The sequence below is a fragment of the Ursus arctos genome, unplaced genomic scaffold, assembly GCF_023065955.2.
Source record: "Ursus arctos isolate Adak ecotype North America unplaced genomic scaffold, UrsArc2.0 scaffold_18, whole genome shotgun sequence".
Lineage (NCBI taxonomy): Eukaryota > Metazoa > Chordata > Mammalia > Carnivora > Ursidae > Ursus > Ursus arctos.
The window spans coordinates 16,386,037-16,399,233 of record NW_026622852.1 but is presented as its reverse complement, the minus strand read 5'-3'; the positions used below and the strand labels follow the sequence as shown (position 1 = coordinate 16,399,233).

The 13,197-nt window shown below is 38.8% G+C and overlaps 1 protein-coding gene across 1 annotated transcript in view; it reads left to right on the top strand.

Annotated features, from left to right (window-relative positions):
- Positions 1-13,197, top strand: part of ELAVL2 (ELAV like RNA binding protein 2) — a 438,381-nt gene that overhangs the window by 364,984 nt on the left and 60,200 nt on the right. The gene's annotated exons all lie outside the window — the stretch shown is intronic.

Here is a 13,197-nt window from a genome sequence, read left to right as displayed (position 1 = left end):
TTAAAATCTTGACATCTCCAAAGTGAGGAGGAGCCTTAATGGTCTCCCATGATCAAAGTGCCCCTTGACAGCTCTGATCTCCAGGGAAAGCATGCTTCCAGAGTACACTGAAGCTAGAAAGTGCTCGGTTCCTTAGCTTTTCTCCAGAGACTTCTGCAGAGCATGCCAATTAGTGACTGGATGGGTGGTTTGCAAGTATTGATAGACATCCAGACATAAGGATCATTCCAGGCAGTGATCACTGAGCCACTCAGCTATAAGATGTCTGTAATTAATTTTAAACCTTATCCCATTTAGAGGAAATAACCCTTGGTCAAAATAAACTAGATGATACTGTTGCGATCCTGTGTGTTGATGCGGCTGTGGTAAGGCGATGGATCTCAAACTCTTCAATTTTCCAACCTATGCGGTGAGACGAAAGTTGTAGGGGCCGGTTTGGTTTTGTTTGCCCCTGACAAGGTGAGGAGACAAGGTATGTCAGCGGTGTGTGGTGGCGGAGGAGGGGACAGGAAGTAAATACTGTTTTTTATTTGAGTGTAGTTGGCACACAATGAATGTTACATTAGTTTCAGGTGTCCAGCATAGTGATTGGACAAGTCTATACATTATGCTGTGGTCTCCACAAGGGTAGCTCCCCTCTGTCACCGTACAACACTATTAAAATATCACTGATGACACTCTCTATGCTGTGCCTTTCATCCCCGTGACTTGTACCTTCCACTCCCCTTCACCCATTTTGCCCATCTCTCCACCACTACCCCCTCTCTCTGGCAACTATCAGTTTGTTCTCTATATTTTTGGGGTCTGTTTCTGCTTTTTTAAACATTCTTTATTAGAAGATAAATGATATGGCATTAGATGGGATAAACTGAATTGGTAGCGACTTTTTATTAAATATAAATTAGCCACTTATTGTTCCTTCATTTTTTAAATACTTATTGAGCCTTGAAACCCTGTGCCAGGATTCTGTAATAAAGCTCTTGTTCCTAATATAAACACCCTGACTGGTAAGCACAAAGTCCTAGGGGAGTTCCTACGAGGAGCATCGAACTAAGATCAGAGAAAGGAAGTGTTCCCTATCTCCTTATATGTGGCCGGCTATATTCCATCATAGTCCTGGCTTAGCTGCATAGGTGGTTTTTTTTTTTTTTTTTTTTAGATTTTTATTTATATATTTGAGAGAGAGAGAGAGTGAGACAGCACAAACGGGGAGCGGCAGAGAGAGAAGGAGATGGAGAAGCAGGCTCCCCGCTGAGCAGGGAGCCCCACGAGGGACTCGATTCCAGGACCCCGGGGTCACGACCAGAGCTGGAGGGAGACACCCAACTGACTCAGCCACCCAGGCGCCCCAACTGCATGGGTTTATGACCCTGGAGTACCCAAATTCCCAGGCAATGATTGAAGAGAGACGGTGAAACAGATTCAAAAATAGGAAGAAAGTATCGAGTTGTGTTTTCATAATTCCCTTTACCCTGTTTTCTTCAAAGCACTGATATGTACTTGGATTAAAGTGCATTTTAAATAGGGATGGAGACACATTGTAAATTGTGACACACCTCAATTTCCTTCTAGCCTCTGAAGCCTGAAATCTACTATTTAGAAGAACACAATTCTGTTACTATGAAACTTTGTTTTTCAAACTGGCATCTAGGGGGACTTCTTTTTAGGGAGTCCACACAGGCTTTGAGGACTGAAAGTTTTATGTTTAAATTTTCAAAATCATTGAAAAAACTAGTACAAATATATCCCGGTTTATTTGGATGGCTGGCTTTTTAACCTTCCACTTGATTTGTGACCCAATTTGCAATTGCCTGTTGCAAGTGATTGCCGGAAGAGGCAGCATTTTACTTTTAGTCCTGTGGTTTTGTTTTTTGTTTTTTTTTTTTACTTAAGTGCTCAGGTGACCACAGATGTATTTCAGTTCCTCCGTGATTTTTCCCACCCACCCACCCCTTTTAAATGGTGGTTGTTTATTTCTTGGTTTTGAGAACGACTGCTGTAAAACTTTTTGGAGTTGGTATAATGGAATTTGAGATCTATGCAACTGAGTCCTGTGAGGATTGACCCGGAGGGCACACTTCAAGTCATAAGGTAACAAGAGATGTGTTTTTTCTATATTCCTCAAATGAAAGGTGGAGGTGTGAATACAGTTATTGAGTACTGAATGTCTGCTAGCCTTCATGCCAAGAATTTTGCATACCTCACCTTGCTGAATCCCCAAACCATATGAGACAGCTATTAACCATATTTTGATGAGGAGGAGTTAAAGTTCAGAGAGTTTAAGTCTCTTGCACAATGTTACATTGTCAGGATTAAAATCCAGCCTCTTTGACCTGAAGGGCAAGGTTGTTTGCCATATGGAAGTGATTGATAACAAAGGACAGAAAAGGAAGGGAGGGCAAATAGGTCTTTTAGACAAGCAAACGTTAAGTTAGCTTTGCAGTATTATCTAATTCTTTGTAACCTAAATAATACCTGTATTTCAAAGAACTATATGTGTTCATTCCTGTAGTCAGCAGTGAGAACCTATACTGTCCCACATCGACAGGGTCTGCATATTTCCCTGCAGCTGACCTCTTAGATGCTTTTGGGGGTAGCTGAGAATGCTGTTACTTCACCATTTTATACATTGTTCGTTGTTAAAGAGATACTGTGTTAAAAGGTTACTAAGACCTAGATGTTTTTTATGTTTCTGAGACATCTTAAACATTTCAAGGCTCAGCTGCATTTCAGTAAATTTGGCCTATTTTCCTGACACCTTAAAATTCTGCAAGTGTTTAGATAATTAACTTATGCCACGATAAGACTGCTACTGTTCTCTGGATAGCATTTCTGTGATTTATGGTCATACTATCTCCCAAACTCTAGGTTAATTTGATTTTGCTTGGGACTAAAAGAATACATTTTTGTGAAAACTCTAAATGTGGGTGTAATGCAATATTCTTATTAATTATTATAAGAAAATGAGCAAAAAGAATATAACTTTTTTACTTAACTGCAAAGCTCAGAGTTTTAGAAGGATGGTGACTTTGAGTACGAGCAGCCCTCCAGAACAGGCACTAAAACCTTCGTCAGTCGTCTGTGGATGTCTTTGTATTTACTTTTGGCATGCCCAGAACTCTTGATGGTCTTATTTATTTGACAGCTTGTTTTGGATTTGGTCATATGATAATTATCTCCTGAGGTATGAGTTTTACCAGTTAGGGATTTTGTGAGCAGAGGATTCCACAGAGAAGTGCAAACGCGTGTGGCCATCTTGGGTTTGGTATTGGAGAAGAATACTCACTGCTAGGAGAAACAGTGAAAACTAGCTTGCTGTGGAGAGGCAGAAGAAAGGAGAAAAATCGAAACACTAAAGAAGATGAGACGTTACTGTAAATTTAGGAAGGAGATAATCAGAAGCTTCCACAAACCATTTGGGTCTTATCTGCTAAATAATTGCTTATGTGTGTAATTGTTTACCCACCCTAAACCCCCAAAGCAAATTAAGTGGGCGTTTTCACCTCACTTTCTACACATTATGCTTTGTTCTGATTTTACACATTCTTTGAATCGAATACCCTGGAAATGTGTCTAAATAAGTAATTCTAGGTTTTCACACAATAGCTATGAAGTAGAAGAGACTAATGGCGTGAAGGAAGAGAAACTGAAGAGAAATGTGTTGAATCCACATGTAAAGGGGGCATCAGCGTGAAGACTCTTGGGGAAAATTAAGGTGTTTGTGGGAGTTAGACTGAATAGTAACATGGGGACATGCAGGAATTAACATTTATTAATAAGCATTTTCTAGGTGCCAGGCACTATACTGAGCAGTATGGACATAGCGGAAAACAGACCTGGACCCTGTCCTCCTATAAGTATATTAGGAAAGAGAGACAATGGCCAAGTGATTACAAGTGTTTAGAGCGTTCCAGAAGGAAAGTGCAGGATGCTAAGAAAATAAATATGGAGGGAATTTAGCCTCGTCTAGGAATTCTGGGTAGTGTCACTAAAAAGAGGATGAATGCTAATTAGTCAAAGCAATGAAGTTGTGAGGAAGTAGAGGAGCAATGGAGTGATGTCCAGGGAGGCACACCCTCCACTTCCATGAAGGAGAAAGGTAATGAGAAACAGAAATACTTAAGTGCAGACTGAAAAGCGCTATAAAGAAGCAACGGGCCCTTAACTGGAGGACCTGTGTGATAAAGGGGTCTGAGAAGACCTCTCTGAGGAAGTGATAGTCCAGATGAAATCTGAAGAAAGAGAAAGAAACTACAGAAAGAGCAGGGAGCAAGGTGATTCAGGTGGAGAAGACAAGACATGTGAAGACCTTGAGAAAGGACAGTCCTTGGTATATTTAGGGAACAGAAAGTAGGTCAGAGTCCCTGAGCATGGCGTGCTAGGAAGAGAGTAGCTTGAGATAGAATTAAAGAGGAAGGCAGGGGCCAGATTTAGCAGGATTGGTAGACTCTGTATAGTTTAGAGGGGGAGTGTTTGGGGACTTGTTGACAGGTGGCTTGTCAGCGTGCATAGAGACCTCACAATAACTGAAAGATGAAGAAATGGAGGCTATGAAAAATTAAATAGGTTTCTAAATGTTTTTGCACACTGTAAACGACAGAGCCAGCTTTTGAACCTAAGCTTATTTAACCCCAAAGCTCACGCTCATTGGGAACATATGTGTGAGTGACTCACTTAGACTAATGATTGACAAGGAAGTGCCCTGAGAGAAACATATTCAGAAAGAACTTTTGGATTTTTCAAAATCCCCACTCCCTAGAGAAGGACCCCATAAATGGACACTCTTAGATGTTTTGGAACTGACTGTACCCAGATCAAATGCTAAAGGAAGAACAAACTCTAAAAAACAAAACAAAACAAAAAAAAACACCCTTAAAAACCCTTCAGAAAGTCCATACACAGATGATCCATTTAAGGTCTCTTTATTTATTTAAATATGTGAAGGCAAAAAGGACATTTTTTTGGACTGTGCGATGTTCTCATATTTTATAAATGCAAATGAAATAGATTCTTTACTCCTTTCTTCTTTGTAGTCCATTTGTCATTTGTCACTTGTTTCTTTTTCTATTTAAGTGTTGTGTCTTGGCTTTTGGAGTCCCCTAAAATTATGTTGTGTCCTTTATTGATGGTGACAGTCAAGTACATAGGAGCTGGCACCTGCTTCCCAGTTCCCCATCTCTATTGGCACAAAAGGGTGTCTTCCTCTGGGCACCTTGGAATAGTGATCAGGCATGGAGTGGGGTCATGGCCAACGAACAGCTCACAGAGGTACACTTTTTATCCTTCACTCCAAGGTGGGTTTGACAGTTTTCTCAGTTGCCTTCTTGAAGAATCTTTCTGCTTAAGAAAATACCACTGACCATTTTCCAGAGTCTTTGAAGAAAGAAGAATGAATTAAATCATTCTATAGGAGCAAAGAGTTTGAACTAAAAACACAGCCTAATCATTGTGGTGAACACCGTCTGTTCACTGGTGATCTGGGCAAGTGAGGGAGTCCTGGAGACCTGACAGCTGGCTGGCAGATTTCTGAATGAGTGAGGAAATTTTCCAGTTCATCTGTGTAGAATTTAGTCCGACATTACAACATTAGGCTACCCATCTGCAGCCTGCAATTGGTGTAGACAAGAGAATCACTATTACTTTGTGGAGACAAGCCACAAATCTGGAATGAGGCAGACTGGCATGCCTGTTTGGGGTTGGCAGGGCCGAGGTTTAGTCTATTGTTGCAGGCCTGCTTGCCAAAGGAGAGTGAGAGTCCGATTGCATTCGGCACTCATCACACACAATGTCTTCGGATGGACAGAATGTGGGGAATGAACTGAGAGACTTTATGAAGGCGCTGTTCCCACTTGCTTGCTTGCTGTTTGAGCCCTTCCTAATGGGCTGGTGTCTTTTCACTCCAAAGGCCATTCATTACTGGAGTTGGATGGCTCTGTGTGGATGCTGATATCAGTTTATGGGTTATTATATCCATTTGCAAATCATGACTCAAAAGAGGAAACTCTGGGATGCGAAACACTCCATATGCCCATAAATCACAAATTGAATCAAAGTTGGCATCGTGAAAGTGATTGTGTTGGGAGTTTGAAAGCCTCAGTCAGCCAACCTTTATTGAACCTCTGATATTATAGGCTACAGTACTTGGGGGACTGCAAAGGAAATAAAGAATATGGAAGAGTACGTGCAGAAAGGAACTTAGAGGTCATATAGCCCAAATGCCCATCTCAAAGAGAAGGTTGGTTCTTTGCCATTGGGCTTGTTTTTTAAATGGGAAGGTAACTTAAAAAAAAAAAAAAAAGACCTATGTGTTGGCTCAAATAGAGCAAATAGAATGTGTAGAATGTGGCCCTTCCTTTTTTTTTTTTTTTTTTTTTTTTTTTTTGCATTTCAGCGAAGCCGATGGGTTGATTCTAAAATAGTTATACTATTAGTAATATAAAAGAAAAAACAATAAAAGCGGTTGCAATTTATTGAGCTCTTACCAAGTGTCCGTCACTTTACAAGCATTGTGTCATGAACCCTCACAAAACTCTGAGGTAAAAATTAGCATTTGTTTCCATTAAAATATGTGAGGGTTTTGAAGGGCACCTAGATTTTGTGACTTGCTCAAGACCAGAGAGGAGAGCCATGGACAGAGCCAGCACTTAAACCAGGTGAAGAGCCTTCGCTCATCTCTACAGGGGTGGGGAAAGTAGATGTAGAAGCATAAAAAGGAGATAGATACCTTTTCCAGCGCTTCTGCGTCGTGTAAGCTAGGACAGATCTTTTCGACTCCGAGTCTCAGCTTACTCATTTTAAATGGCAAAAATAGTGGCCTTTAAGCACGCACAGTGGCTGGATGAACGTACGGAATAATGTCTGTGAACTCGTTTAAAAATGCAAAAGCTTTAGGGGCCCCTGGGTGGCACAGCGGTTAAGCGTCTGCCTTCGGCTCAGGGCGTGATCCCGGCGTTATGGGATCGAGCCCCACATCAGGCTCCTCCGCTATGAGCCTGCTTCTTCCCCTCCCACTCCCCCTGCTTGTGTTCCCTCTCTCGCTGGCTGTCTCTATCCTGTCGAATAAATAAATAAAATCTTTAAAAAAAAAAAAAAATGCAAAAGCTTTAGTAACACGACCTTCACTTAGGCGACACACAGGAGCTGAGCGCCTGCGTGCTGGTCCGCACTTCGCTAGGCCGCGTTCCGGTGACGAGATGCGGCGGAGGCCGCCCAGAGCTCAGCTTAGTGCCGGGAGGGGTGAGCGCATGATTGCGTTGTGGTAATTGCCCTGGCGTCAAGAGCAGAAACTAGAACACTGTCTGGAGAGGTTGAAGATGACTTTATAGAGGAGGTCTTCGCGTTTGGACAGATGGAGAAGTAGGCTTGTGGCTGGTCAAGAAAACATCATAATGAGAAGGAGAGATAAGAGCAACATGTTAGCATAAAAGTGACGCTGAAAGAAAAAAATATATATTTAATTGAAGTATAGTTAACAGACAGTGTTATATTAGTTTCAGGTGTACCACGTAATGATTCAACTAAAATGTATTTTTAAATAGGCTTTTTATTTCAAACTTACGGAAAAATTGTGAAAATAATATAGAGAGCCTGTCTCACGCTAGTGCAGTGAGAGGAACTGCCACCATGTCTGCCCACCAACGGACGGCCATGGGGACCTGCTCCAGCTCCATCAGGCAGACATACCGCGCTGAGTCCAGTAACCTGAAAGCTCACAACTCCTTTTGCTATAAGGGGCTGATTCTCTGCAAGACTGTGGGTATGGAGCCCGGGGTGATCATGAAGTGTAGATCCCTCCAGCAAAAGCTGTCGCCTCCTACATGCGGACCGCCATTAACAAGAATGCTCCGGCTACCCTCAGCAACGTTGGATACATGAGCCACAAGAACAGTTACAGCCCAGGTCTGTGAGTGGCTACAATTTGCAGAGCCAGTGCCATCCTATGTAGCCAGAAGCCTGTGATGGTGAAGAGGAAGAAGGCCCACCCCACCAAGAGCTCCGGAGCCCCTGCCCCCCCCACCTCCAAAGCAAGAAAGATGTCAACCACCTAAAGAAATAGTGCAGAGAGATTCCACGTATGCCCCATACCCAGATTCCCTTATTATTATCTTACATTAGTATGATAAAATTGTCACTATTAATGAAGCAATATTGACACCTTATTAAATAAAGATAATACTTTATTCCAGTTTCCATGATTTTTACCTAATGTCTTTTCTGGAATCAATCCAGGATACTACATTGCATTTAGTCATCATGCCTCCTTAGGTTCCTTTTGGCTGTGCCAGTGTTTTTTGTTGTATTTGATGACCTTAAAAGTTTTGAGGCATACTTGTCAGGTAATTTGTAGAATGTCCTTTTGTAGAATTGGTCTGTTTTCTTCAACAGATGTTTTGATGATATGTCTATCACTTTTGATGTTAACCTTTTATCACTTGGCTTAGACAATGTTTATCAGATTTCTCTACTGTACTGCTACTCCCCCCCCCCATCCTGTTTTGGACGTTTTTGGAAGAAAGTGGCCATTCCTATTCAAAGAGTGGGGACTTATACTCCACCTCCTTGGGCGTAAAGTAGCTACATAAATAATTGGCAGTTTTTCTGCATGAACAATTTGTTTATTGTCACCATTTATTTATTTATTCAATCATTTATGCATATCAGCATGGACCCATGGATATTTATTTATGCTTCATATTATAATCCAATACTCCTTTGTTTTGTGGCTTAAATTATTCCAGCCTTGGCCATTGAGAGCTGCTTCAGTTGATTCTTCTGTCCCTTTGACTTATTCCTTATTCCTTATTATTTCCTGCCTCCTCCCCTTACTTTCTGGCACAGTGAATGCTTCAGGTTCATCCTGTATATTTTGTCTTTTTTATTTTGTCCTAGAATCTGCCATTTCTCCAAAGCTTCCTGGTTCCTTATATTGGAGAATGGTATTAGAAACCAAGATCTGGAGGCTAGGTGTCCTTGTTTGGGCTGCAGTGTCATTGCCTGCAGGCTTGATGGAGAAAGGAAATCTGTGTGTATAAACTAACCAATATAGATACATATATTTATAAATATATATATGTAACTACCTGTATCAACATTAGCTAAACATGAGTTCGGACTCATGTGCCCAACTTCGGTGTCATTATACCAGGAATCATTCTAGATTTCTTCTCTCGTAGATTCTTTGGGATTTTAGACATAGTAATTATGTCACATAATAGTTTCCTTTCTTCCTTTCCAACATGGGTAGCTTTTATATACTTTTCTTGTTATATTGTACTAGATAGGGCTTCCATTAGGTATTGAATAGGAATGATGAGAGAAGACATCCTTGACTTCTTCTAGATCTTAGGGAGGAAGCATTCAGCTTCTCTCCATTAAAAATGATGCAGAATGTAGGTTTTTGTTAGTTGTTCATTGTCAAGTTGAGAAAGTTCTCTTCTATTCCTGGTTTTCTGACAGTTTTTTTTTTAAACATAAATAAATGTTAGATTTTGTCAAATGCTTTTTGGGTGTTGATTGATAATATCATATGGTTTTCCTTTAGCTTGTTGATGTGACGGTTTACAGTCACTGATTTTTGAATGTTGAATCTTTCTTGCATACTTGGAATGAATTTCATTGGTTGTAGTGTTTAGTTCTTTTTACACATTAGCAAATTGAATCCAGTAATATTTAATTGAGGATTTTGTGTCTATGTTTATGTGAATTATTCTCTGTAGGGATTTTTTTGTTTGTTTTTTGGTAAGGTTTTTATCTGATTTTGTTAATAGGGCAATATTGGCCTTATAGAATGAGTTAGGAAGTCCTCCCTCTACTTTTATTTTCTGAAACAGATTTTGAAGAATGAGTATTATTTTTTCCTTAAATGTTTTGTAGAATTCATTAGTAAAATCATTTGGGCTTGATACTTCTCTTTTTGGGAAGTTTATTAATTATTGAGATAATTTCTTTAATAGATAAGATTTTTTTCAAGTTATTTATTTCTATACACATGAGTTTTAGTAGTTTGTATCTTTAAAGAAATTGGTCCATTTCACCTTAGTTATCCAATTTGTGGGCACAAAGTTGTTCATAATATTCCTTTATTTTCCTGTTATGTTCTTGAGATGAAGAGTAGTGAAAACTCTTTTCTTTCTGATATTGTTAATTTGTGTCTTTTTTTTCTTTGTCATCATTTAAAAAAACAGCTTTTCAATATCGTTTGCCTGTTTTATTTTTTTTAAGATTTTATTTATTTGAGAGAGAGAAAATGAGAGACAGAGACATAGGGAGCATGAGAGTGGGATGAGGGACAGAGGGAGAAGCAGACTACCTGCTGAGCAGGGAGCCCCGCGTGGGACTCAATTCTGGGACTCCAGGATCATGACCTGAGCCGAAGGCAGCTGCTTAACTAACTGAGCCACCCAGGTGCCCTGTTTTCTTGTTTTAAATTTCATTGATCTCTGCTCTAATTTTTATTATTTTGTTTCTGCTTGCTTTATGCTTAAATTACTCTGATTTCCAAAAAAGGAAGATTATATTGTTGATTTTGTACATTTATTCTATTCTAATATGTGTATTCAGTGTTATAAATTTCTTTTTAAGCACTGCTTTTGCTACATCCAACATATTTTGATAAATTGTATTTTTATTTTCATCTAGTTCAAATATTTAAAATTTTCTCTCAAGAATTCTTTGACCCGGGGCGCCTGGGTGGCTCAGTAGTTAAGCATCTGCCTTCGGCTCAGGGCGTGATCCCGGCGTTCTGGGATCGAGCCCCACATCAGGCTTCTCTGCTGGGAGCCTGCTTCTTCCTCTGCCACTCCCCCTGACTGTGTTCCCTCTCTCGCTGGCTGTCTCTCTCTGTCAAATAAATAAATAAAATCTTAAAAAAAAAAAAAAAAAAGAATTATTTGACCCATGTATTACCTAGAAGTCTGTTGTTTAATTTCCAAATATTTGGGGATTTTCCTGCTATCTTTCTGTTGTTAATTTCTAGTTTAATTCCATTGTGGTCTGAGATTATATTTTGTATGGTTTCTATGCTGTTTTTGTTGAGTGTTTTATGGCCCATAATGTGGTCTGCACTTACAGGTATGAGCTGGAGAAGAATGTGTATTCTGTTGTTGTTGGATGGAATATTCTATAAATGTCAATTAGAGCAAGTCAAATGGTAGTGATGTTAAGGTCAACTATATGCTTACTGATATGCTGCCTGCTTGATCTGTCTATTACTGACAAAAGTATGTTGAAGTCTCTGATTATAAGAGTGGATTTATCTATTTCTCCTTGCAGTTCTATTGATTTTTGCTTCCTGTGTTTTGATGCTTTCTTGTTAGATGCATACATGGTTAGGATTGTTATGTCTTCTTACAGAATTGAGCACTTCATCATTACGTAATGTTTTTCTTTATCCCTAATAATCTTTTTTCTGAATGTAGATTTGTCAGAAATTAGTATACCTATTCCAGCTTTTTTCAATTAGTGTTAGCATGGTATGTCTTTCTCAATCTCTACATTTAACTTCTCTCTGTCTTTATATTTAATGTGGGTTTCTTGTAGGCAACATAAAGTTGGGTTTTGTGTTGTTTATCCACTTTGACAATCTTGGTTTTTAATTGGCATATTTAGATCATTCACATTAAAAGTGATTATTGATACAGTTGCATTAATATCTGCTGCATTTGTATCTGTCTTCTATTCATTACCCTTACCATTTTTTTCCATTTCTTCCCTCTTTACTCTGGTCTTAACTGAGCAATTTTAATGATTCCATTCTATCTTCTCTCAGCATTACAATTATACTTCTTTTTAAATTGTTTATTGCCCTGGAGTTTACATATACATTTTTAACAACCTAATTCCATGTTCAAATGATACTATCGTGTTTCACATGTAGTATAGGTACCTTATAATAGAGTCTTCCCAATTCCTCCCTTTGTGATAATATTGTCATTGATTTCACTTAGTCATGTGTTATAGTCATCTAATACATTGTTACTATTATGACTTTATACAGTTATTTTTCACATCAGTTAAGAATAAGAAAAGTAAAATTATCTATTCCTTTTCATTCTCTTCTTGTCTTTTGGTAGATCCAAGTTTCTGACCGCTATCATTTTCTTTTTGCATAAAAACCTTTTTGAATTTCAGGGCAAATCTGTCAATGCTGAATTCCCTCAATTTTTGGTTGTCTGGGAAATTCTATATTTCTCATTCCCTTGTAAAGAATAATTTTACTTGCTATAAAATTCCAGGTTGGTGGTTTTTTCTTTCTATACTTTACATATTTCACTGCACTCTCTTCATCATATAATTTCTGATGAGAAGTCCACTGTCCTTCTTATACTTGCTCCTCTATTGGTAAGGTATTACTTTTTTTCCTCTGTCATGTTTCAAGATTTTCTCAATGTCTTTGGTTTTCTGCAGTTTTAATATGATATGCCTAAGGGGGTGTGTGTGTGCACGCATGTACACACGTGTGCATATAGGGGGCATGGTTTGCAATTATTTTGCTTTGTGTTTGTTGAACTTCCTGGACCTATGGTTTGGAATCTGTCATCAGTTTTGAAAAGTACTTGGAAAGTTCTCCATTTTCTCCCCTTCTCATTCTAATTTTCCTATTATATGTATGTTACACCTTTTGAAATTATCCCACAGTTCCTGCACGGTTCATTCAATTTTTTTAAACTCTTCTTTCTCTTTACATTTCAGTTTGTAATTTCTTTTGACCTATCTGAAAAATCATAGATCCGTTCCTCAGTTGTGTCAAATTTATAGTTTAGCTAATCAAATGCATTTCTTTATTTCTGCTATTTTTTTTTATTTCTAGCATTTCCTTGTGATTTGCTCTTGGATTTTCTTTCTCTTGCTTATAATACCCATGTGTTCTTGCATGTTGCCTACTTTTTCCATTCAAGTCCTTAACATATGAATGACAGTTATTTTAAATTCCTTTTCTGATAATCCCCAAATTCGTGCCATATGTAGTTCTGGTTCTGATGATTTTTTTTTTTTCAATCTCTTCAGACTGTTTTTTTCTCTTGCATGTCTTAATTTGTTGTTGTTGTTGTTGTTGTTGTTGTTGTTGTTGAAAGCCAGATGTGTTCTATCAGGTAATAGGACCTAAAGTATATAGGTATTTAGTTTGAGGATTTATGTAAGCTGGCTAGGAGTTTGGTTGGGTTTAATATTTGCTTTAGCTATAGGTGCTGAAGGTTT